Source organism: Pipistrellus kuhlii, unplaced genomic scaffold (genome assembly GCF_014108245.1).
Source record: "Pipistrellus kuhlii isolate mPipKuh1 unplaced genomic scaffold, mPipKuh1.p scaffold_m20_p_27, whole genome shotgun sequence".
NCBI lineage: Eukaryota > Metazoa > Chordata > Mammalia > Chiroptera > Vespertilionidae > Pipistrellus > Pipistrellus kuhlii.
Window position 1 is genome coordinate 4259510 of NW_023425526.1, and position 23184 is coordinate 4282693.

At 41.6% G+C, this 23184-nt stretch overlaps 1 long non-coding RNA gene across 1 annotated transcript in view; it reads right to left on the reverse strand.

Moving 5' to 3' along the window:
• Positions 1-22945, reverse strand: part of LOC123653035 — a 36861-nt gene extending 13916 nt beyond the window's left edge. Inside the window, exon 1 of the long non-coding RNA XR_006742674.1 lies at positions 22535-22945. This is a non-coding gene — a long non-coding RNA (uncharacterized LOC123653035). The remainder of the gene's footprint in view (positions 1-22534) is intronic.
• Positions 22946-23184: the final 239 nt, after the last annotated feature.

The window sequence follows — 23184 nt, forward strand, 5'->3', positions numbered from 1 at the left end:
GTTCCTGTTTCAGTTCCACCTGGTCCTAACTGACATGGTATATGTTCTTCCTATTCTTTCAGTTTCAGTTTCCCATGCAAACTTAAATTCAGTGGGAGGCATTTTGGTGTTAGATATCTTGAAGGGTTCTAATTAATTAATTTATATATATTATATTTAACTATATATAATTAGTTAAATTATATATATATATATAATCTCACTGTTTACCACAATCTATCCCAACTGGATTAAAAAATGGAATAAAAAAAGAGATGAAGAAGAAAATTTAAAGTTCCTGGGGAAAAATTAATTTGCTTGATCTTTGGTTGAGAAGGCTTTTCTAAGCATAAAAGCAACAAAATAAAATTAAAAAAAGGATTGTTATGTTTAGCTGAACAAAAAGCTAAAAGAAAAATTTTATGTAACAAACCAACATATACATTGCAGCAGGTAGTGCAGGGCCAGTTAGATATCCAAAAGTAAAAAGTGAACTTTGACCCATATAATCTCATGTGAAAAATTAACTCAAAATGTATCTGAGACCTAATATGGAACCTAAAGCTAGAAGAAAATGCAAGAAGAAAATCTTGGTGACTGCCTACTTGGAGATTTCTTAGAGACAACAGCAAAATCATTATCCATGAAAGAAAAAACCTGGCATATTTAAATTAAACTTCATTAAAATTAAGTAATTCTTTTTTCCAATGATATTACTAATAGAAAGCAAAAGCAAAGCACATATTGGAGAAGATATTTTCAAAGCACATATTTGAGGAAAGTATCCAGAATAAGAAGAACTCTCAAAACTCAACAATAAGAAAATAAAAATAAAACTTAAATTAAGTGGGCAGCCCTGGCTGGTGTGCTCAATTGGTTGGAGCATAGTCCTGTACACCAAAGGGTCACGGGTTTGATTCCTGCTCAGGGCACAGACCTAGGTTGTGGATTTGGTCCCTGGTCTGGATGTTTAGGAGAGGCAAATGATAGATGTTTCTCTCTCTCACATCTATGTCTCTCTATCTCTCTCCCTCTCTAAAACAATCAAGAAACACATCCTCAGGTGAGGATCAAACATTTTTAGTGAGAAAATTTTTAAGTAGATACTTCACCACAAAAGATAGATAGATGGCACATAATTGCATTAAAAGCTGCTCAACATCAGTAATGGTTAAGGAATACAAATTAAAACCACAGGATACCACTATACACATATTAGACTGGCTAAAATCAAACACTGATAATCACATGACGAGGATGTACAGGAACTACAATGTTCACACTGTGTTGGTGGAAATGTGAAATGCTACTGCTGGTTGGAATATCATTTCACACGTGAGGTAAAGAAACCTGCTCTGTGAGCCATCCATCTCACTGGCAGGTATTTAGGAAATAAAGTGACAGTGGAAACTGTACTCCACACAAAACCTTGTACATTCATGTTCATCCAGCTTTCTTTGTAATAGCCCTAAGGTGGAAATAACATATTCATGAAGTGTTTCAAAGATGAACAAAATGCAATATATTCAACAATGGAATAGTACTCAGCAATACAAAATAATGAGTCCTTGGTATATACAACAATATTGATGGTTTTAAAATAAGGTGTATGCATATTATATGTGAAGCATTTAAATAACGCCTCAGAGTTGTTATGCTGATCATACTTCTCAGATTCAAACCCATCAGGGAATCAAATCAGTAGTCCTAACTAAGTACCGTATTTTCCGGCGTATAAGACAACCCCCTAATTTTACAGTTAAAACATAGGTTTAGGCCTATATTCGCTGTATAAGACTACCCCCCACTTCCGAGGCAACACCAGTTCTTTTTTTAATAGACCGCCTCTCTGACTCTGGCCAATCTGAGCAGGTTTTTTACTAGAACACAGTGTAGCTTCGGGTATAGAACATGTACACTGTGTTCTAGTAAAAAGCCTGCTCAGATTGGCCAGAGTCAGAGAGGCGGTCTATTAAAAAAAGAACTGGTGTTGCCTCGGAAGTGGGGGGTAGTCTTACATAGCGAATATAGGCCTAAACCTATGTTTTAACTGTAAAATTAGGGGGGTCGTCTTATACACCGGAAATATGGTAGGTACCCAGCTGTGATCCACAGCATTGGAAAATGCTCCATTTCTTGGGACTGGACCCTCCTCTGTGCTGCAAACCACTCTATGTTTCTTGTCCATAGACAATTTGACATTTTATGCTGAGAAAAATAGTATCTTAGTTTCAACATCTTTATTTAAAAATCCATGTTTAAAGTTAAGAGAATTTACCCACCTGAAGTAGCATTTTGTATATAAAGAAAAGCATGGTCATTTACTAAATTGCTTGATTTGTATTATTTTATTCCTGTTGCTTCTACCTGCTTCTATATTATTTGCTTCTTTACTTGACAAGCATTCAAAATATCCCCCCTATGTGCCAGTCATTGTCCTGGGTTGTAGAGATATCAAGTGAAATAGAACACAGTCCTATTTCTGAAGCTTTAATGGTCTACTTGGACCAAGAGACAAGGATAACACCAACGAGAAGGATGAGCACGGGGGCTGAGGGTAGGGCAGAGGGGTTCTTGTCCTGAAGTGTTCTATATTCTATCTTTTGAATGTGCTGGAAAGCCAATGAATGCCAGGGGCAAAATATCCAGCCATTGCTTTGTAAGTGGCATATAAAGCACATGGAAATTGAAGTCATCGTTTTCCTTTGCAATGTGCCATCTGGTAAAGATCTGGTAAGAGGATACTTATATTTCTGATTCTAGTTTTATGTACTTAGATAATACGAGGCTCTCCAGGTACAAAGGGCAAACAGGCTATTTATAATTTAATGAAGAAGCTTTTAAAGCCACTGAGCTCTAAAGGCGCCAGGGTAAAGAACAGTGCCTTGTGTGGACTGGGAAGATCATATCTAAATTGTTAGCACAGAATGCCAAGTACAGATAAATAATCACCAAAATTTAGAGATTTTCACACAAAGATTTAGTGTCTACAATCCATAAGCATCATTGAAGGACAACTACATCAGGGATAAAAACTTGAACCCTAAAGTAAACAGAAAAGTGCAAGAAGAAATAAAAAATCATGCAGACAAAGCAATTAAATCATATAAGAATAATAGTGAAAAAGAGGAAAACAAATATTAGAGCTTATTATAAAGCAATAGTGATTATTGTGGTGCTCATGGAAAACATCAGAAAATTGACCACTTAATAGAACCAAGATTCAAGACCTGACACCTATTCACAGGAATGTATGTATGTATCTCTATCTATCTATCTATCTATCTATTTATCTATCATCTATCAGCTATCTATCTAAACTTTGTCTATAGCTATCTACTTCTCTTTATATTTATTTTTATATCTATACTTGAGAATATATATGTGTGTGTATACACACACAAGAGTTCAGTATAACATCCTTGTATTGAGCTGGATTGACAAATAAATAAAGAAATAATGGACTTGTCACTAAATGGTTACTACAGAAGAAATGCACAATTATAAACAACAAAGATACTAAAATTGTTAAAGAATTTGCTTGATATAGCAGAGACTACAGCCAAGAAATCAGGAGATGGGCTGCAATGGAAGAACTAGGAAAGATCATCAAGAACAAGGATGTGGCTAAGATAATCCTTACCCTTATATGTGCAATTATGCCTGAGTGAAAAGTTAGTGAGGAAGACCGAGAGGAATACAATTGGCTCATTTGAAACATGGTGGGGAGAGCTCTGCAGGCCGCCAGAAGATGAGCGAGTATGTCCTGAGCAAACTGAGCCTGAAATATCACTGGAGGCAAAAATGACAGAACTGAAGTTGATCTAGTTGGGCTCAACATGAGACTGCAGGGTTCTTTGGGAAAGACAACAATGCTGAGAAAAATAGGAGACGGCAGGGAGAGAGGGAGAGAAATGTGAGATGATGACTCCTTAAAAGGAGCCTTAGGCATGAGCCTTCAGGAGTTGAGCAGCCAGACTGCAGACTAGGTGGCCAGGAGTCAGAACTGACTCAGTCATGAGGAAAGCACACAATAAATAGGAAAAACTGATAAGAGAAGAGATTGAAAAGATAAAATTAGACCCTTACCTTACACTGTTTAAAAAAATATTTTCCAAATGGACAAGTGCTTTAATTATGAAAACCAAAACCAAAATTTTTAAAAACTTGTGAAAGAACATACTTTTGTAATAGAGTGTAAATATTTCTCTTTTTTAAAGATTTAAAATTTATTTTTAATTTTTAAAAATGTTATTGATTTTATACCCCCCCCCCCCCCCCCCTCCCAATGAAGGATCAAGCATGAAACCTGGGCAAATACCCTGACTGGGAATTGAACTGTAACCTCGACATTTCATCATTGAGCCACACCAGCTGGCAAAAATGCCATTCATTTTAAACTTGTAAGCTGCTAGAGTAATTTTTGGGTTTTACTCCAGCAGTCTAAAATAATTCCCCAAGAAATACATATGTAAACATTATCTCAACAATATCAGTATCAAGTGGGAATCAGTAAGAGTTTGGTCTGTAAGAGCAGATATTTTTCTTTTTTCTCCTGAAGAAAAGGAAGTTGGCAATTTGCCTCAGTAATTAAGTTGGAAAATTTCTCTTATATCAATAGCAACCAGAATTTTTTTTCTTTTCAACTTTGTGAATGAACTAGTGTAGGCAAAAATGCTTGCATGCTGAATGAGGCCCATTCGCATGCAGTGGCCAGGTTTTCCAGCTCTGCCCTTCGCCCACCCATCTCTGCCCTTCCCTCCAGACCACACATGTCTGCATTCCTGTTCCTCTCAGCCTTCCTCAAAGTGGGACATAATTTTGGATCTTCATTCAAACTGCAAATACAACATTTGCATCCATTGTTAAAGTTCATATAATAGATATCTGAATTGTAATGGCAATAAGTCATTTGTAGGGTGAATATCTGTTTCTCTAATCAAAGACATAGTGGCAATGTCCAGCTGAGGAAACCTAAATCTGAGATGGGCTCTTCACTGAAACATGCGGGTTGCTGGGGGGCGGGGGGGGGAAGGATGTATAGAGGTGGGAACTATGTTCTAGAAAAAGAGAAAATGCCTAGGTCCCCCCTCCCTCTCCTTTCTGCCCAGAATGCTAGGACTTGGTGAGCACAGCTCAGAGGGCCTGTGCCTCCAGCCTCAGAGTCAGGGTTGGGCTCCTGGGCTCTGGCAGCTTTGGGAGGGCGGGAGGCGGACCAGGACCACTTCCTTCTACAATCTCGGGCAGGGCGGTGGATGCTCCGACTCGGAGACTACCTGGAGCACTGGGAGCTTCAGGGGGAGAGACAAGCAAATGCTCTAGAGTAGGGGTGTCGAACTCAATCAGAGAAGGGGCCAAAATCTAAAATCCAGCTTAAATCGCGGGCCGAATGGTTTACTGAACAGTCATAAACTGTCACTGTGATGGAAACGCAGTGGAGTGCAGTGATGACAGCGCGGTGCGGACCACACCGTCCCGCCAGGCCTTGCAATGTGGCCCGCACCGCGCTGTCATCACTGCACTCCGCTGCGTTTCCATCACAATGGCAGTTTATGACTGTTCAGTAAACCATTCGGCCCGCGATTTAGGCTGGATTTTAGATTTTGGCCCCTTCTCTGATTGAGTTCGACACCCCTAGTCTAGAGTCTTCAGATGAGCAACTAGCAGTCCTCCTGACACCCAGAGTGTGCCTGCTGGGCCCCAATGGTCAACATTACAGTTCTCGGTGTTGTATTGTTTACACTGACAGCCATCTTGTATCATCTGGACCCTCCCTCTTTCATATGTGGGAGTGAAGGAAAAGAAAAGTGAGGGAGCTCAATTGTTAAGAATTGTGCTTTTGGTCAGAAAGACATTGGCTTGCATCCCCCCTCCGCCCGCTCCTGTGTGACACTGGGCCATCCCTGCGCCCCCCTCCTTCTCCCGTCTGTGAACAGAGTAACGGCAGCTACCTCCCACGTCACTGGGAGAACTGATTGGAACATTGCATGTGAAGTGCCTGGTGCATAGAAAGCACCCAATTATAATAGATGCTATCAGCAACATAATCATAAGAGTTCCATTTCCATGATAGAACCAGAAAAAAAAACACCATTTCTTTATTTAATGGTATATCCTGACATCTTATAATAGAATTTTATTAAATACATTTAAACCACCATGTGATTACAAAACAAGAATTGGACATCACTGGGGGATCAAACATTGGTAACATAGCCCGGCCAGTATTGCCCAGTGGGTTGAGCCTCTTCCTGTGCACCAGGAGGTCATCGGTTCTTCTCCCAATCAGGGATCAGGGCACATGCCCAGGTTGTGTGCTTGATTACCAGTAGGGGGCCTGCAGGAGGCAACCTATTGATGTTTCTCTCTCATGGATGTTTTTATCTCTCTCTCCCTCTTTCTTACGTTCCCTAAAAAAAATCAATAAAAACATGCCAAAATAATTGTATTAAAAAAACTTGGTAATATATTGAATTTGTGAAATCAATAAAGAATATTAAAGAAGTAGCTGATACTGGAGTGCAAGCCAGGCTGATCCACACAGAGACATCTAACTCCGAGTTTGTCAGTTACTATTACCTATAGTGACTCATGCTTTCTGAGCAACTGGCGTTTGTTGTACCTCCTGCCTTTTTTTTTCCTGCCCCATAAAAAGTGAACTTTACTAATGAAGAAATGCTCATTGGGAAGAGAACAAAAGGGAAACAACAAGAGCCTGAGTGAATCACCAATTGGATAAAGCAGTTACATTCACAAATGCAGTGGCTCATGGTTAGGGAAATCCATTATTCATAGGCTATTTTTTTGGAACAAAGTTTTAGCAGGGTAATTTCCCCTAATAACTTCCCAACTGAACTACTGTGCCATTTTTTTCTCCCTGAAAATCACAGTGCAAAGGGAAGGCATGGCAGGGACAGGTAAAGGTGCCGTCGCTGCTCAACTAGCATTTGGTTCTGAAAGTTACAAAGAACAGAGGTCTCTGTGGCTCATGTGAGAAGCTGGAACTTCAGCTCTCTGCCAGCAGCCACAGCTGACACTGACGAGGTCTGACACCTCCCCCTGCTTTTCCTGCTCCCGTTTTCTGTGAAAATACTGCAAACACTGGGTCAGGAGAGACAGGGGGCCTTAAAATAACCACTCTTTCAGACTGTCCCGTGCTCATTTCCATGGGAGACAAAGTGGAGCCGCAGCCGCAGTGAGCGGCTGTCTTGTCAGACGCCTCCCTGTCCGTCCAGCCGGGCCTTGGCTGCAGTCAGAAGGTGGCCTTTTTCAAAGGCCTGTTGGCTCCGGAGCCCATGGAGTTTTCACTGCGGAGAGCAATAAAAACGAATGAGAAAGTGAGAATTACTCCCCACACCAAGTTTTCCTATACCTTAGGATCCTATTTCTCATGCAGAGAACTTTTCATTTCTCTGCCTAGCTGATGGAGAGCCCTGGAACCCACGTTATAGAGGGGAAAGGGCACATCGAAGTCTGAGCGGCATGGTGGGAGGGCCAGCCGCGGACCTGGGTGAGGGCTGCTGTCCCTGCAAACCTGGCCTCGTGGAGCTGCTTCCATAAACATCCCAGGCGGGAGGCAGGCCGTTCCGGGACCGCGTCCTGGTCCCTGCATGGCCTGCAAATACCACCGAGTCACACACGCTGGCAGACTTCCCGGAAGCAAGGTACAGGCGATTCATAAAGAACCACAACCAGACATGGAATTTAAACGGCGTTTAAAAATACAGGGTGTCCCCAAAAATGTACGCACACTTTCATAGCTGGTAGCTCAATTTTGAAATGCTTTTTAATAAACGCCGCCTTTATAATTACTCAAAGTGTATGTGTTTTGGGGGATACCTCACAGATCTCCTTGGGGAACAATGTTATCCCAAACGTGTCCTTTAACCAGGCTTCCAGCACTAATTCTGATTCAAGTTAGAATGAAGAAGCCTCAAAATGTAATCCTTCTCAAAGGGCTTCACTGGGGAGAAAGCCTTTAAAAACACCCGCTGCTGTGGATTATAGCACAGTGTTACCGCGATTCCATTGTGGATAAAAGTTTTATAAAAATCTCTGCGGTCTACACCAGATCACACAAATCACTCTGAGCCACGTGTCCTGGCTTCTCGGCGGCACAGGCGTCCACGCCATGCTCCTTCCAGAAGGAAAGGCGGGCGCTGTCAGAGGGAGGACAGGAAGCAGGAGGGAGAGTCCCCACAGATTGACACCCGCCAGGCCGGTGGCCAGATCCCGCACAGGCAGGTGCGGGACCGGGAGCCGGGGGTCCCAGGTTCTCTGCGCAGCCACCAGGGCCACTGTATCAGGTGTGACTGATGGTTTCTAATTTGACATAAAAGCTTTTTATAATCTTCACATTTAACTTTTGTTTAAAATTTTTAATATTTGTATCAAACAATAATGATTCTTATCATATTCACACTCCCATCATCTGGGCCATTAGTATTCACACACCTGGCTTTTTCTTTTTTTTAAAATCAAAGGCCAGGCCATGTTTTAGGATACATTTACATATTTCCCCATCCCATTGTGAATTTCCAGATAATATAGTTAAGGCTCAATGTTGGAAACAAATTAAGTGACGGGGTTGGCATGTGCGAATGATGTTCAGACAGTAAGCTGCAGACAAGTGGAGCCCAGCGCTCTGAGCAGCAGTCTCTGCTCCAGCAGCCGGGGACCTGGCGCCTGTGCAGCCTGGAGCCTGCGAGGGGCATGCGGCGAGGCGCCCTGTCAGTGCCTCCTCTTCCTCAGGCCTCAGGAGTGCCTTTGCCTCTGCTCTTCACGGGCATCCATCAGGGGTGTCCACTAACCACCATGTAATCCCACTACCCAGCTAGACACCCCCTTTGCCAGTGCCTGCCCCCCTGGCCTGCTCTCCCTCTGAATCACTCTAATAAAACAGCAGTGCTCACAGAGAGGATTAAAAAGACGCAGACTCTCCTCTTCCAAAGTTAACAATCACAAACAGTGACTGCAATGTAAGCACAACAGGCAGAGAGTGGGCCGAGCACATAATGGGGTGCGGAGTGGAGAACAGCTCCCCCTCCGCCTCTGTCATTAATAACCACACCTGACAGGACAAAGCTCACTGCCCCCGGAACAAAACTGCGCAAATACCCAAGTTTCTGTTACACAACTCATTTTAGAAATGAAATCATTAAGCTGCTTCTCCGTGGGCTCTTCAGAAGAGCTGTCTGAGAAAAATAATGGATGGTCTGCAAACTTTTATCGTAGCTATTGCCTCTAGAGCAGTGGTACTTAATTATCAAACCATAGCGTTAATGCAATCCAGGAAAGGGAGCTACTGTTACCATTGCACATGGAAGGCAGACATGTAGTGTACTGCCTGCACTGCACACACATTACACATGCATTTGCTTCCACCTTCCGAATAGCAAGCACCCGGCTCCCCCGCCCTCCGGTACAGCTGCTCAATCTGCAAGAGTGTGCAGAAGTAATTTATCCGAAATGGCCACTATTGTTCTTGATTCTGACTTGATTCCAAAAAAGCCAAATAATAGGAACCGTTTTAAACATCAATCTCGTGCACCTGTTGTGCTGTGTTCCGAGCCCCTGTGATTCCGTTTACGTCACGTCTCTGACAGGCTCGGGCACTCCATGCCGCTTGCACAGCACACTCCGGGATGCCAGGACCAGTGTCATCTTCATTTATTGACAAAAGACAATGGCACAGGCTGCTGAATGAGGACTGGGAAGGGAACAGCAGCGAGTCGACCTCACTGCCAGCCAGAACAGGAAGTAGATTGAAAGTAGCTCAACAGCCCAGAAGGACTCCATAAAAACCAGGATATTAATAATGTTAGTGGTTCTGTTACTTAGGCAAAACAAGGGAACCTTGGTCGTTTCCTTTCCCCTCGTTGCCCTGTGCTTGCACGGAATGGGCGCGGAGAATCTGAGGAGCTTTTCCTGCTCAGCTGTCTGTGTGGGCTGCTTTTTTTCTGATCCACTCAAGAAGGCATGTGATTCCACCTTAGCTGCTTTCCAACCCTGCAGCATCACCTCAATTTGCATTTCAATTTATGACTTCCACATTTTCATTTATTTCTTTAGTAGCTTCTTGTACTTATTTAATTTTTTTGCTCTGGCTAGTAAGGCTTCGTGGTTGGAGTGATGGCCAGAATAGGTCTCAGGTTCGATTCCTGGTCAAGGACATGTACCTGGGTTGCAAGTTCAATCCCTGGTCAAATTGGGGCATGTGTGATTTGTCTCTTTCACCTCTATGTTTCACCTTCTCTCTTCCCTTTTCCCCTCTCTCCCACTCTCTCTAAAAATCGTGGAAAGAATATCCTCGGGAGAGAATTTTTTTTTTTAAATTGATTAAGTAAACATATTTAATATACTTACAATTCTTTTAGCAAGCCAGAATTATTTGTGCGACTGTTCATTAAAATGATTTCTGCCCAGTTGGCATGGTTTGGTTGTTGAGTGTTTGATTCCCATTCAGGGTTTTGAGGAGGCAGCCAATCAACAATTCCCAATGATGGTTGATACTTCTCTCTCTCTCTCTTTTTCTCTGAAATCAATAAAAAATGATTTCCAAATTTTAAATTAGCTTCTCTTTAATATATATATATATATATGTGTGTATATATATATATATATATATATATATATATGATCTAATAAAATTGTAATATGAAAATTGACCATCACTCCAACACAAGATGGCTGCCCCCATGTGGGGGCTATCAGGCCAGCAGGGGAGGGCAGTTAGGGGTGATCAGGTTGGCAAAGGAGAGAAGTTGGGGGCAACCAGGCCTGCAGGAAAGGGCAGTTGGGGGGGAGGGGATCTAGGCCTTCAGGAAAGGGCAGCTAGAGGTGACCAGGTCTGCAGAGGAGGGAAGTTGGGGCACACAGGCTGGCAGGGGAGCAGTTAGGCATCAATCAGGCTGTCAGGGAAGCGGTTAGGGGGTGATCGGCCTGGAAGGCAGAAGCAGTTAGGGACAATTAGGAAGGCAGGCAGGTGAGCAGTTGGGAGCCAGCAGTCCTGGATTGTGAGAGGTATGTTCAAATGCCAGTAGGATTGGGCCTAAACAGGCAGTAAGATTGGGCCTAAACTGGCAGTCAGACATCCCTTGAAGGGTCCCAGATTGGAGAGGGTGCAGGCTGGGCTGAGGGACACACACCGCAGTGCACACATTTTATGCACGTGGCCTTTAGTATATATGTAATTGATCAATGAGAGAGAATCATCAATCAGCTGTCTCCTGCATGATCCCTACTGGGGATTGAATCCACATCCCAGGTATGTGCCTTTGACCAGATCGAATCCTGGACCCTTCAGTCCACAGGCCAATGCTCTACCCACTGAGCCAAATCAGCTAGGGTAAATTAGCTTCTCTTTTTAATGACATCACAATAATACTAAGAATTGCAATGACCAAAAACAGGTTGGTTGGAATACTTCATGAGTAAAGGATGGACCATGAGGTTTGCACAGTGCTGACATATGCATGGATTCTGAAGTTAGGAAGCACCGTAGCTTGTCCTTCTTGTTTGTAACTAGGTCCTTCCATGCTGAGTGGAGTCATGCAAATGCGCATGGCGCCCAGGTATCTTCGACCACCTTTCCTGATGTCAAGTGACCATAATGTTGGGATTTTATAGCCCTAAGATTTATCATATCCATTTGAGGTGAAATTGTCAAGAAGTTTGGTGTCCTTCCTGGTGGCATTAACAAATCATATACAGTGACTCCTTCCAAACACTTGAAGAAAATGAAAATTGTCTGACTCACACAGAATTATAGCATGAAAAGGGACCTCTAAGGTCAAACTTGGCTCTGTCCTTATGTAGGAATCACTCCTCACTCAGCATTTTTGACAGATGGTCTTTTGGGTTCAGTGCGAACTTTCCACTGAAGACAAACTCTGCTTAATAAAGCAGCCTGCTCTGTGTGTAAGCAGCCATAATTGTTAGGTAGTTCTCCTTCTCACTTAGCTGGTTGCTGGGCCTTTTGATGGCATGGAGAAAAGTCAGTGCCAGCTCAGGCCTCCTTGCCAGCTGTGGAGCCTGTGCCGCCACACAGGACTCCCTGCCGGCTTGGTGCTTTGCTGTCATCGTCCTGAAATTCCCCATCATTTCCAACAAGCCCCTCAGCCTCAGTTCGCACCGGGCCCCTGACTGTGCAGTTGGTCCTGAGGCCACGTGTGATTTAAGATGGGAAACTGGTAAGAGCTCCTATGCCCCATGATCTGCTGGGGGTGTCTGCAGTTATTTTATTTTGCCTTATCTTGTCAGCAGAATTACATAGTATTTTCTGGTCTTATTTGCAAACCAATTTAATTCGTGGATTTTTTCTGTTTCCTGTGCTTTCTCCCTCCCACCTGCCCTTATGCCATTTAATTCAATGGGCTGCCAGGTGGGGTTGGAAGACAAAATTGACTAAGGCAGCTTCTGAACTTCAGCATTAATAAGCTTCTCTGCTGTGACATATTAACCAAAATTCTCCCTTGTCAATCAAAGTAGAAGCACATGTATTGGCTAAGTGAATCCGGGTTTAAGCTAACAAGTAGCTTAAAGTAGGAAGACTTGGTCTGAATGCTGATTGATGCTTCTCACAGACTCTGAGATTTGGAAATGACACCTGCCTTGAAGGCCATCCTTTCCTCCTCTGACCTGCCTGCCTCCAGGGTTGCAGCCAAGATTGACGGAAAGTGTTGGAATACTGAGTAAACCTGGGACTTCACTGAATGTGGGGCTTCTCAGGGGCTAGTCTAAGCTTCATCTCTCTCACCCCATCCTGCTTCAGAGAGCACAGAGGAATATCCTGGGACCGCATCAGACAGACACGCTCACACTGCATAGGTCTTGGTTGTTTCTTTGTTTTGCCTACTGCTCTCTACGTACTTCCTATTATCTCACAGTCATGAGAAGGTAATTCTGCAAAACATTATCCAGAGAGAGCAAAACTACTGGACTTTTCAAAGTCGTGGGAGTTGAGCATGAGTATATGGAAAAGTCATTTAAAGCATTAGCTGTTAAAGTGGGAGAAATGAGGAAGAAGAAGGAAGAGGAGGGGGAGGGAGAGGAGTAGAAGAAACCCAATCCTGCCTCAGCCAGGACTTTGTCTAGTGTAGAAGTTAATGACTGGGAGAAGCCAGAACTCCAAGAGATGGACTGGGACATAAATTATCTATAAAATATAGAACCTAAACACTCCGCCAGCAAACAAAACAAAGAGTGTTGGTGCAACTCTAATTTCAAGAACTCATACTTTTTATGTGAAATAAACATTCCAGTCTCATTTGAAAGTTACTGCAGCAAGTATAACGGGGAACATTAAGTGGTCATGATCTGTTGATCTATTATTATGACAAAGATTATTATTGTATGTGAATATTCTTGATATATAGCTGCAAATCCATTTGTCTTCTACCAGTTGGTTAAGTGAAACTGTCATATTTAAACTAGTAATAAAAATTGAACATTTTTTAAAAAGGTAGAATAAAATTATAGTTAAATATGAAGTATTATTATCTCAAAGTAAATTGTAATATTTAAGTCTAGGAAAAGAGTTATCCCTTCAATTGAACCCCAGAACTGAGCACTGGGATATTTTCATACTGTGTCTACTCAGCTGTCAAGGTAGATTTGAGTGACTATAAAATATTCCTAGACATGATGCTTTTTATAGTAAAAAAATATTAAAAACTTTTCTTTATATTTATTTCAGATTAATAACATTGCTCAGATTTCATATTTTGACTACAAGAAGCTCTAATTTTGGGAGGCTAGAATCTTTACCAGTCACTTTCATGTAAGCAAATCACTTGCATTCTTTTCTAGAGAATTTAGTTTGTCAACCACCAGCCTTTCTTGTCAGCTTGGTCAAGAATGAAAGAAGAAAAGAAAACGGGCATGGTGTTTTTGTACTTCCTCTCAAATTTGGTATCTTTCTTTGGCTTTTCAGGTGAAGACTGTGCTGCAGGCTGTGGCCCTCTTGACAGTGGCCCCAGTCTCAGCACAGCTCTCTGGGGACTGCACAGCCTAGTGGTTGGCACACATTGCCAATTACTGAGAACCTTGAGCTGAAAGCTAAGACCCAGGTTACCCCCAGGTGCCATTCCGGTTAAATGGTGCCACATGAATCTGCTGTAGAGCACTAAGTTGAAGCAATAGTGTCTGAACTCTGAACATGGATTTCCTTTTATACAATTACACATTTCTGGAGAATTTTTTTTGCCAATAGGGAGAAAAAGATAATTTTTTTTTCCTGAAAAATGTTCATTTCATGTGTGAAGCCCATTGGTAAGTAAGATAGTTTTATTGACTGACTTAGATTTTAGTAATTTTGTAATCGGGTAAAACATTGAACTCATAAAAACAATTTACCATAAGGAGGAAATGGAAAACAAGAACAGCCCACATTTATGTAAGATACAAATATAATGTTTTAACTCTCTCCCTTCTTGTGCACAGACTTAGAAGAGAATTTAAACCCTGCATTATGCTTATTTTCTCCTGCCCCAAATCTGAAGACCAAGGGTTACTTTGACAAGCATTGGCTACCAGAAGGTAAGAAGACTGGGGTCTGTTGGATTCTACTTGGCTGAGGAGACGAGTTTTCCTGAACCCAGACCTTCAGTGTTCAAGCTCTGTCCTCCTTCCCATGTCACAATCTCCTCTGCCTCCTGGGCAGTGGGAGAGGTGCCAGGCCTGGGCGCCTGATTTCCATCCTCACAGCTCTGATTCCCACTGTGCATTAAGCTCTGAAATTTACATAGAGATGTATATTATCTTATGCCTCACTTCTCTGTGAGTCTGGGTATGTTTATTTAAACCAAAAGAGAGAGATTCTGAGAAAGACTAATCTAACACCACATGAATATTACATTCTTTCTTATTTTATTAGGATTGACAGAACCCCTATCAGAGGATGAGGTAGTATTACATTAAAATTAGATGAAATAACTACATCTTTGCTATCATATTAATGTCCAGAAATGTTCCCATTAAGTAAAAAACCCTTTTCTGAAATTGACTTCCAGGTACCATAATGGGCTCTCAGGGAACAAAAAGAAACACCCTTTTCCCCCATGTAATTGCTGCTATCCTCTCTTATAGGACCCTAGGATATGGCGGAATGCTTACCAATTGCTAGCAGGATCTGTTCTCACTCAACTTCTAGCTCTCCTTTTCCATTCCCTCCTCTCCTTGTCTTCCAAGAAAGAGAGGGATATATACACCCACACATTAGCAGCATCACTTTAATGTCACTCTCTGGTCTCTGCAGCTTTTACGTTGCTGAAAAGCAGAGTGCTACACAGATCCTGAGTCTGGGAATCTCAGAAAGATGTCATCTTGGGAAGGTCTTTGTTGCCAACACAAGCTGCCTTTTGGGGATTTCTGTCGAAGTGTGAGGAAGACTGTTCCAGATGAAACGCAGGGTAACTATTTTAAAATCTTCCCCCAGAACTTGGACATGTCTGGTCTGTGTGGGGCAGACTGTACGCTTCCTCCCTGCTCTCCCAGGTCACGGGGAGGTGGAACCTATAAAGGCAGCCGAGGTGAACTCCCTCATTGCACACGACAGGCGGCCCTTCACCACGGGATGCTCTCCACAGCTCTCTGTCCACTCTGATTTTAAACATCTAAGCAATAGGAGTCTCCCACTTCCCGTGGAAAATTACCCTCCAGCCTAATGGACCTCAAAGCTAAGATTTCCAATTGGTAATTAGTAATCAACCTAAATTTCCCTTTTCTTAATTTCATCCCATTACTCCAAGCACTATCCCCTTGTTCCACCTAGTTCTTCCCTCTCATTAGTGTTCACTCTTCAAATACTTACTGATAGCTGGGGAAAAAACAACAACACAAAGCAAAAGTACCACAGAACTCTCAGTCCACAGGTAGTTACTGCTTTGAAAAATATTTCAGTTCCCACATATAGTATTCTTTTTAAAAATACTTAAAAAAATATTTTTATCTATTTCAGAGAGGAAGGAAGAGGGAGAGAGCGATAGAAACATCCATAATGAGAGAGAATCATGGATCGGCTGCCTCTCTCAAGTTCCCCCTGGAGATCGAGCCCATAACCAGGGCATGTGCCCCTGACAGGAATTGAATTCGGGAATCTCCAGTTTGCAGTCTGATGCTCTATCCACTGAGCAAAACTGGCCAGGGCAAAACAAAAAACAAAAAACAAACAAAAAAACAACAACAACAACACAAGAAACTTTTAATGTTAAAAGATTCCAATTTATTTATTTTTTTAAATAAAAAGAGTCTATAAGTGAAAAGCACAGCAGACTATAATGGACTAGATGGGAATATATACATTCTTAATGTGAGCAGGTGATAATGGTATAGTTAAATTCACCTTCTTTCACCCTTTATACAGACACAGAACAAACCATTATAAAAATTGGATGAAGTTTTTTCCCCCAAAGTTGTCCATTTTTTATACTGGTCCTTTCATATTATCCTTTCATATATTGAACTAAAAGGTGTTTTCCTATTTTATAAAACTATTCATTGTTAATATACTATCTACCAATAATCATTAGTTTAATAAAACCATTGACATTAGTTCTAGTAATTTGTGTCACTATATAATTACATAAAACTTTACAAGATGGTAGTTAGGTGAAAACCAAGCCTTAATTTATGTCTTATTCATAACATTAACTGTTCTTTTTTATATTGAGACCATTTCATCAATTTGATTTACTGGTATAGTTAAAAGATCTGTGTATTAGTAGGAAACCTTTAGAATAATATATGTTTTTAAAACTGAGATTTTTATTTATTTTTCACCAGTGTTCCAAAACTCCCTTCCTGGTTCAGGAAATAATTACATCCCCATTGTATCTAGATCCCTAGAGTAGTGGCTTGGCTCTGCCTCTATTTTTGAATGCTGTCATGCTTCTTGATTCTTTTGACTTTTATCTTGAAATTTAAGCTAGTTTTCTGCTTGCATTCATGATACCTCATGCATGTTTTACATTAATAAAGAAGCCCATGGAGCAGGAGTATTGCACAACTTTCAGAAATTATTCTAAGGACCATACCCTGGAACACTTAATCCTGTAAGATGGCATCCCAATGCTATAAAGCACTGGTATTTCTGAATACATGTAGTGCCTTTCTGGAACACTTCTTGCTGACATCATGAACATTCTCCACCATCCCCAATGCAGCAGCCTCTCTGTTTCAGCATTTGGACACCAGGCCCAGGGGAGGTGAGTGTTTGTAGTCTCCCTGATGTTGCACTGGTTTCTAAGAATTTTTTGTTCACATACTTGTTGGCAGCATATAATATTCTTTTAAGTTGGAAAAAAAAAACCCACAGAAATAAACTCTAGGAAACTTAGTCAGAATGAGGGGATTGATTGAGGTAGCACTGTGGCATTTCAAGGTACTAAAGCTAAGGAGCTGACCAATCAGTTCTGTAGAAGGAGAAGGAAGACCACCTGCTTCTAGGTCTGCTGGAAAGAGTTAAAATTCATGTGTCTTCTGCCTGATAATGTTAATATCACTCAGTTTCAACAACTCCCAGCAAGTGGGCTCACTGTTTCCATTCTTAAATTACTGGGAGGGGGATCCTAGCCTCTTTATTTGTGCCTCTGTTGGGGTTGGCCCCTGAACTAAGCCAGGCTTGGATTCAAGATTATTTTCAGTGCATCTGGAGAACCAGCCTTAGGCTCCAAGGATCCCTCTTAGAGATGGAGAGATTGTTATGATAAATCCATGCATGAAAGAGGTTGAATCCTCTGCAGTTAAAATTATACAGCAAAGCAGATATTGAAGAAGATTAATTTGACATATGGCAGCCAATGCTATTCCCACATTTTTCTGAGGTTGACATATAAAGTTTTAACACTTCTTTAGGTCATGGATGAAAGTCTAGGATCTTTCAAATGTAGTGATTGCAAGTCATCAGTCACAATGCAACTTGTATATAAAACAAAAATATAATTTACTTTCTTCATTTTGGTTGCAGCTCATCTTGGCTTTTTCTTGAGTCCTCAATCAGTAGTGAATGAGGATAAGGGAGATAAATTAATTATATATTCAATCAAGTTTGAAGCTGTCAGGCCTGATCATTTAAGCTATCTTCTTCAGTTTGAAGTCATTCTTCCATTTGGATACAATGACCTAACTCTTATGTATTTACCCCCATTCCTGCTTCTTCCCCTGAGATGACAATCTAAAGTGTGGGGAAATGTGGGCGTGATTTAAGAGTCCTACTGGCATTGGGAATAAAGTAGGAATTCTCAGATTCACATGCTAACTTTGTATTACTTTCTGGACATCCTCTCCTTGCTGAGTCCATTGTCTGGTCTCTAGATGCCTGCTTGTGTTCCTGGAAGCAGTGTGGGGATGAACTCATAATTCCTTATTTTATCTTGGGCAAAAGGATAGTGGAAGAGTGCAAAACAGCTCATGTATGCATGGCCTCACATCGGCTCTCTCCATCTGCAGAAACCAAGTCCCCATCACATGCTCAGTCTATCTCAGTAGCCAGTGGTTCATTCCCAGGCTTGCTATGGGATTTTCATGCTCTGTGATAGCAGCAAGCACACCAAGAGTAGCCAGAGAAGTTCAACCACAGGGTCTCCTGCTGCCTAATCATGAGATAAGAACAATGGCCATTTTGATGTGGGATTTGTAAAAACATGTCAATTCTTCAATTTTTTAAGGACAAGTATTATATGGAGAATATTTAGTACTATATCTTTAACATGCAAGTCCTTTTTCTTCTTCTTTTTCTGAACATTATAATTTGCCTAACACTGTCATGAGATAAAAATATTGAATTCTAAGATTATTTCCATGTCTATGAAAACCACCGTATACAGAGTTTCTCTGACCATACAACTTTTGATTTCAAAGGTCCAATAGAAGTCTTCTCTTCATCAATAAAATTTGATTTCAAATTGTTCAAGGATTAATCTTATTTGTGTCTCTTCCCTAGTCTGTTGCACCATGAATATTTTCCAGGGTTACCTAAATCCTAACAGAAAATATAAATGTTCCTAGTTCTTGATGTAGTTTTTGGATCTAGAATGTCCTTTAATATTATCACATATATCTAAGAGCAGAGTATTTTTTTTTTTTACAGATGAAGATTGGTGTAGAAAATAGCCTTTCTATTAAATGTAACTATAGTTATTAAAATAATATAAGCAGTTTTGTCTTGGCTCAGTATGCTGCTTTGAGAAAAAAACTGCAGAGATGTTTGGTCAGTAGCACCTCGCCAAGTCTGCATTCTGACTTGCATTCTATTCACTGTCCCTGGCTTTTTATTACCATGCTTACAGAAATGTCTGTAAATAGAACATAAACTTTCCATAGAACTTTTTTTATATCTTCACTTTTTTAGAAATTTTGCTTTCTTTATAATCAGGAAGTAGTTACAGAGTGTAAATAGAGTGAAACTCTTTTCTTATTTTCATACTGACATGTTCAGGGAATGTTATGATTTTTCTTCCCCTACCCCTTGTAACTCTTCTCTGGCTAGATTTTCTTAGAACTCCTGGATCCCTAACATCTGGGGGTTCTATTTAGACTGGTTTGAGCGTATCACAAAGTTATTTCTTTGGACTAATGCACATGTGCTTAGTGGATTGGCACATCTGGAAAGACTGCGGGTCCCGGCTTGCTAATCTCTTTGCTTCCTTCATGTGTGATGGCCATGAGGAGGTTGAGGAAGGCTTAAGCTGGTGAAAGGGCTTCCTGGTCTCTTCTCCAGTGCACAACTTCAGTCGTTCATGCTCTCAAAAAACATTTCTTGAGTATCCACTGTTTTCTAAGAGCTGGGAAGGGTCAACAGAAAGCAGAAACCTCTTCTTTGGCCACAATTTACACAGTTTCTTTCTCTTCCCGGTAGAGCAGGGTGGAAATGTCCAGCCCTAGGCCATGTAAGGCCCACAAATCATTTGGCCTGGCCCTGCCAAGGCAACCACAGGCAGGACTCAAAACTCAACAAACTTAGGAGCCTTTTTCAAAACAGCATAAATTTATATGAAGTGAATTATATTAAACAAATGATCTTATAATTATCCAAATGGCCCTTGGCAGAAAAAAGGTTCCCCACCCCTGTTGTAGAGGGATCCAGATAAAGCAATATGGAGGTCAGATTACAGTCATCCCAAACATCAGCAAATGAAATATGTATAACTAAATTCACACACCAAGAGCCACTGTTGCGTTCATTATGGTCAATATTTCCACCAAATTATTGTATTAGGTGTTTGCAGACACATTGAGCTATGGTGTTTAAGGAACACATGAGCTAAACCATGGAGGTCAGCACGCACAGCAGACATCAAAAGACAGGGATGAGTAGACTTATGCCAAAGCCAACATTTATGCTGCAATGAGGTCATCTCCCCAAACCACATGATAGCTTAAATCATACTATAATAATTTGCTTCTTGCAAGTGGAGTCCTAGATAAGTTAATGAATCAATACATGTATTAATGGTAGCCTTTGGTGTATATTACATGATGTGATAAACCAAACATAGTGTAGAATTTTGTCAGCTATATGTATTTATTCTTTTTGTCTCCAATAGCATGAGGACATTTTAAAATAGCATTTTGTGTGTGTGTGTGTGTGTGTGTGTGTGTGATACACTGACATGTTCTAAGATTATTTCCATGTCTATGAAAACACACACACACACTGTAAGTCCTCACTTAACATCATTGATAGGTTCTGTGACTTTAAGCAAGATGATATATAACAATTTTCTTATAGGCTAATTGATATAAATGAGAGTTAAGTTCCTATGGCATCTCATCAACATTATAGCAAAACAATGTTGAATAAAACCAAGGACCTGATGGTTTTACCTATTGTAAACCTCTCTATATTTTTATGGACAAATAAATACTCCATCAGTATCTTGTTTTTAACAATTGTGGTTTTAAAAAGCCTATGTAACAAGAGCAGACTTTGCCTTTTAAAACATTCATGTAGTTATCAAAAAGTCCCCATAATGCTAATAAGTAGCCCCTATAAGAACATTTAAAAATTAAACAAACAAATAAAACAACCGGATTTGGTCCTCAGCTAACAGTTGTAGTAAGCAAGTGCTCCTGTCAGTGAGGCCAGAGGGAAAGGATATGGCACGGGTAACCCTAGAAGTTACACATGTGTCAACCCAAACCCTGCCAGCCTGCCCAGCGCGCCATTTCCCTGTTCTTCTGAGAGACTGTGCCAACTTCGCCAAACAGCCCACAGTGCTGTTCCTAAGGACTGTTTCGTCTGGCTTTCGGGACCTCACGGTGTCATTGTTCCAGGAACTGCTGTGCATGAGAGGTGAGGGGCTCTCAGTCAAACGCCAAAGCTTCGCTGAGTCTCTCTCCCACGTCTCTTGGCTGACAAGTGCGGAACAGCGAACTTGGAGGTTGTGCGGTTAAGGAAATCCGCCTTGTGATGGCAAAGGCCTCCCACTGCTGCAGAAATGGCATCAAGCACGACCCCCGGAGGCCCACTCAGCACCACGCAGTGGGCTGGCCACACATTATAGATTTATAACAGTTAATCCTGACACTCAACCAAGTTACATGATTTATTTTGTTTCTACACTTCTGTGTGGGTGGATGGGTGGGTGGGATTCCTATTAGGCTAATTAGTATTTTTCCTTTCTCTCCATATATTATGTGAAATCATTTATGCTGAACCCAGAGTCAAAGTGCAGTCACTCCCTGCTCTTCTTCTAAGCAATTTATTTTCATTTATTTCATACCCAGCGTTACTAGTTTGCTGTAATCTAATTTAGATTAATAATATGCCTGTATGTAAACAGGGAAAAACTCCTTCCCCTTAGGTACCATATGAATGGGTCAAGGGCAATGACGGTTCCAAGGAGAAATCCGGCCTTGAGAGCTGAGGCCCACCATGCCCACCGCCCTGGTACCGCACCCCCGTGTCCCATGCCCTGAGAGCATCACAGCGGGCCGCCCGCCAACTGCCACTGCCTTCTCCACAGGCGGGCGCGGAGCACCTGATGCCAGCCAGCGGTGAGAGGACCGGTGAAGGTCACCATTAATACAGCCCTGGTTAGCTCTCTTCAGGCATTTTATAAAACACACCGCCACGGCAGAGAGCTCAGTCTCAGGGGCAGAACCTTTGTTTTATACTTTCTTCCTTATCTAAAACGGGCGATTGCCTTTCTGCCAAAGAGGCTCAAAAGGGCCATGAAAACCGGAGTCCTTCAAAGCTGTTAAATGCATCTTGAAATTTACAATAAAATTCAGCGTGACAAATCTCCCGGAGAAATCTCCGGGGCCTCGCAGCAGCTCTTACACACCATTTTTTTTAGTTCGTATTTTAGTATTCGGCACCTTGAGAAAGAAGCAGGGAAAGCAAACGTGCAAGGAAAGCAAACAAAACAAAAACCAAAATAGAAAGAAACCCACCCCCAACGAAGACGCTGAGAATAAAAAGCAAACTGCCATGCAAGCTATTCGGCAGAGCCAGCACACAATGGTGCGTGCCAGGGTCTGCCCGCAGGTAGACGCAGCCGCGGAGGAGGCGGGCGCTGAGCCTGCAGGCACAGCAGCCACGGAGCGGACCTACCTTTCTTTCTGGTTCGGCGCTGAGACAAAGCAGTCCCATTCGCAGCGGGAGGCCAAATCAAAATGAAATTTTATTTAGTCTGCACCGTCCCCAGCTTCGGTTTCAGAGTGACTGCTTCGGAGCTGGCGCGGCTGTGGCTGGTGCATGCTTTGCATATGAAACTGCGGTAGGAAAAAATCTACATAATCAAAAAAACCTGCCTGAGAGTGACAGAACCTGGGCCCCAGGGGCTTCTCTGCAGGCTGTGTTCTCAGACAAGCCCTCTCGGGTGAAATATTTCCAAAAACTTTTTTTTACAGTATTAACTACAAATATTAATGGATCTATAATACTCCGATTTATGAAAATACATAGGGTTGTGCTTACAACTCTGCCACATCAAAATAATTGTGATTTTTTTCTGGAGATTTATGAATGCATCCAGAATCTGTGTGAGAAAGCAAATTAAATTTTAAGACATGTGCAGATTAACGGGGGTTGTTAACTGTACCTCCGAACCTCAGCAAAATAGGTGAGAAGCTGGTCAGATATTGAAAGAAAGACTGTGCTGCTTGGACTTTTCTCTGGAAACACACTGAACTCATTCATATTTGGAGGCTATTTTTGAAAACAGAGGATAATGTTTCAAAACACTTTTTAGACATTGGGAA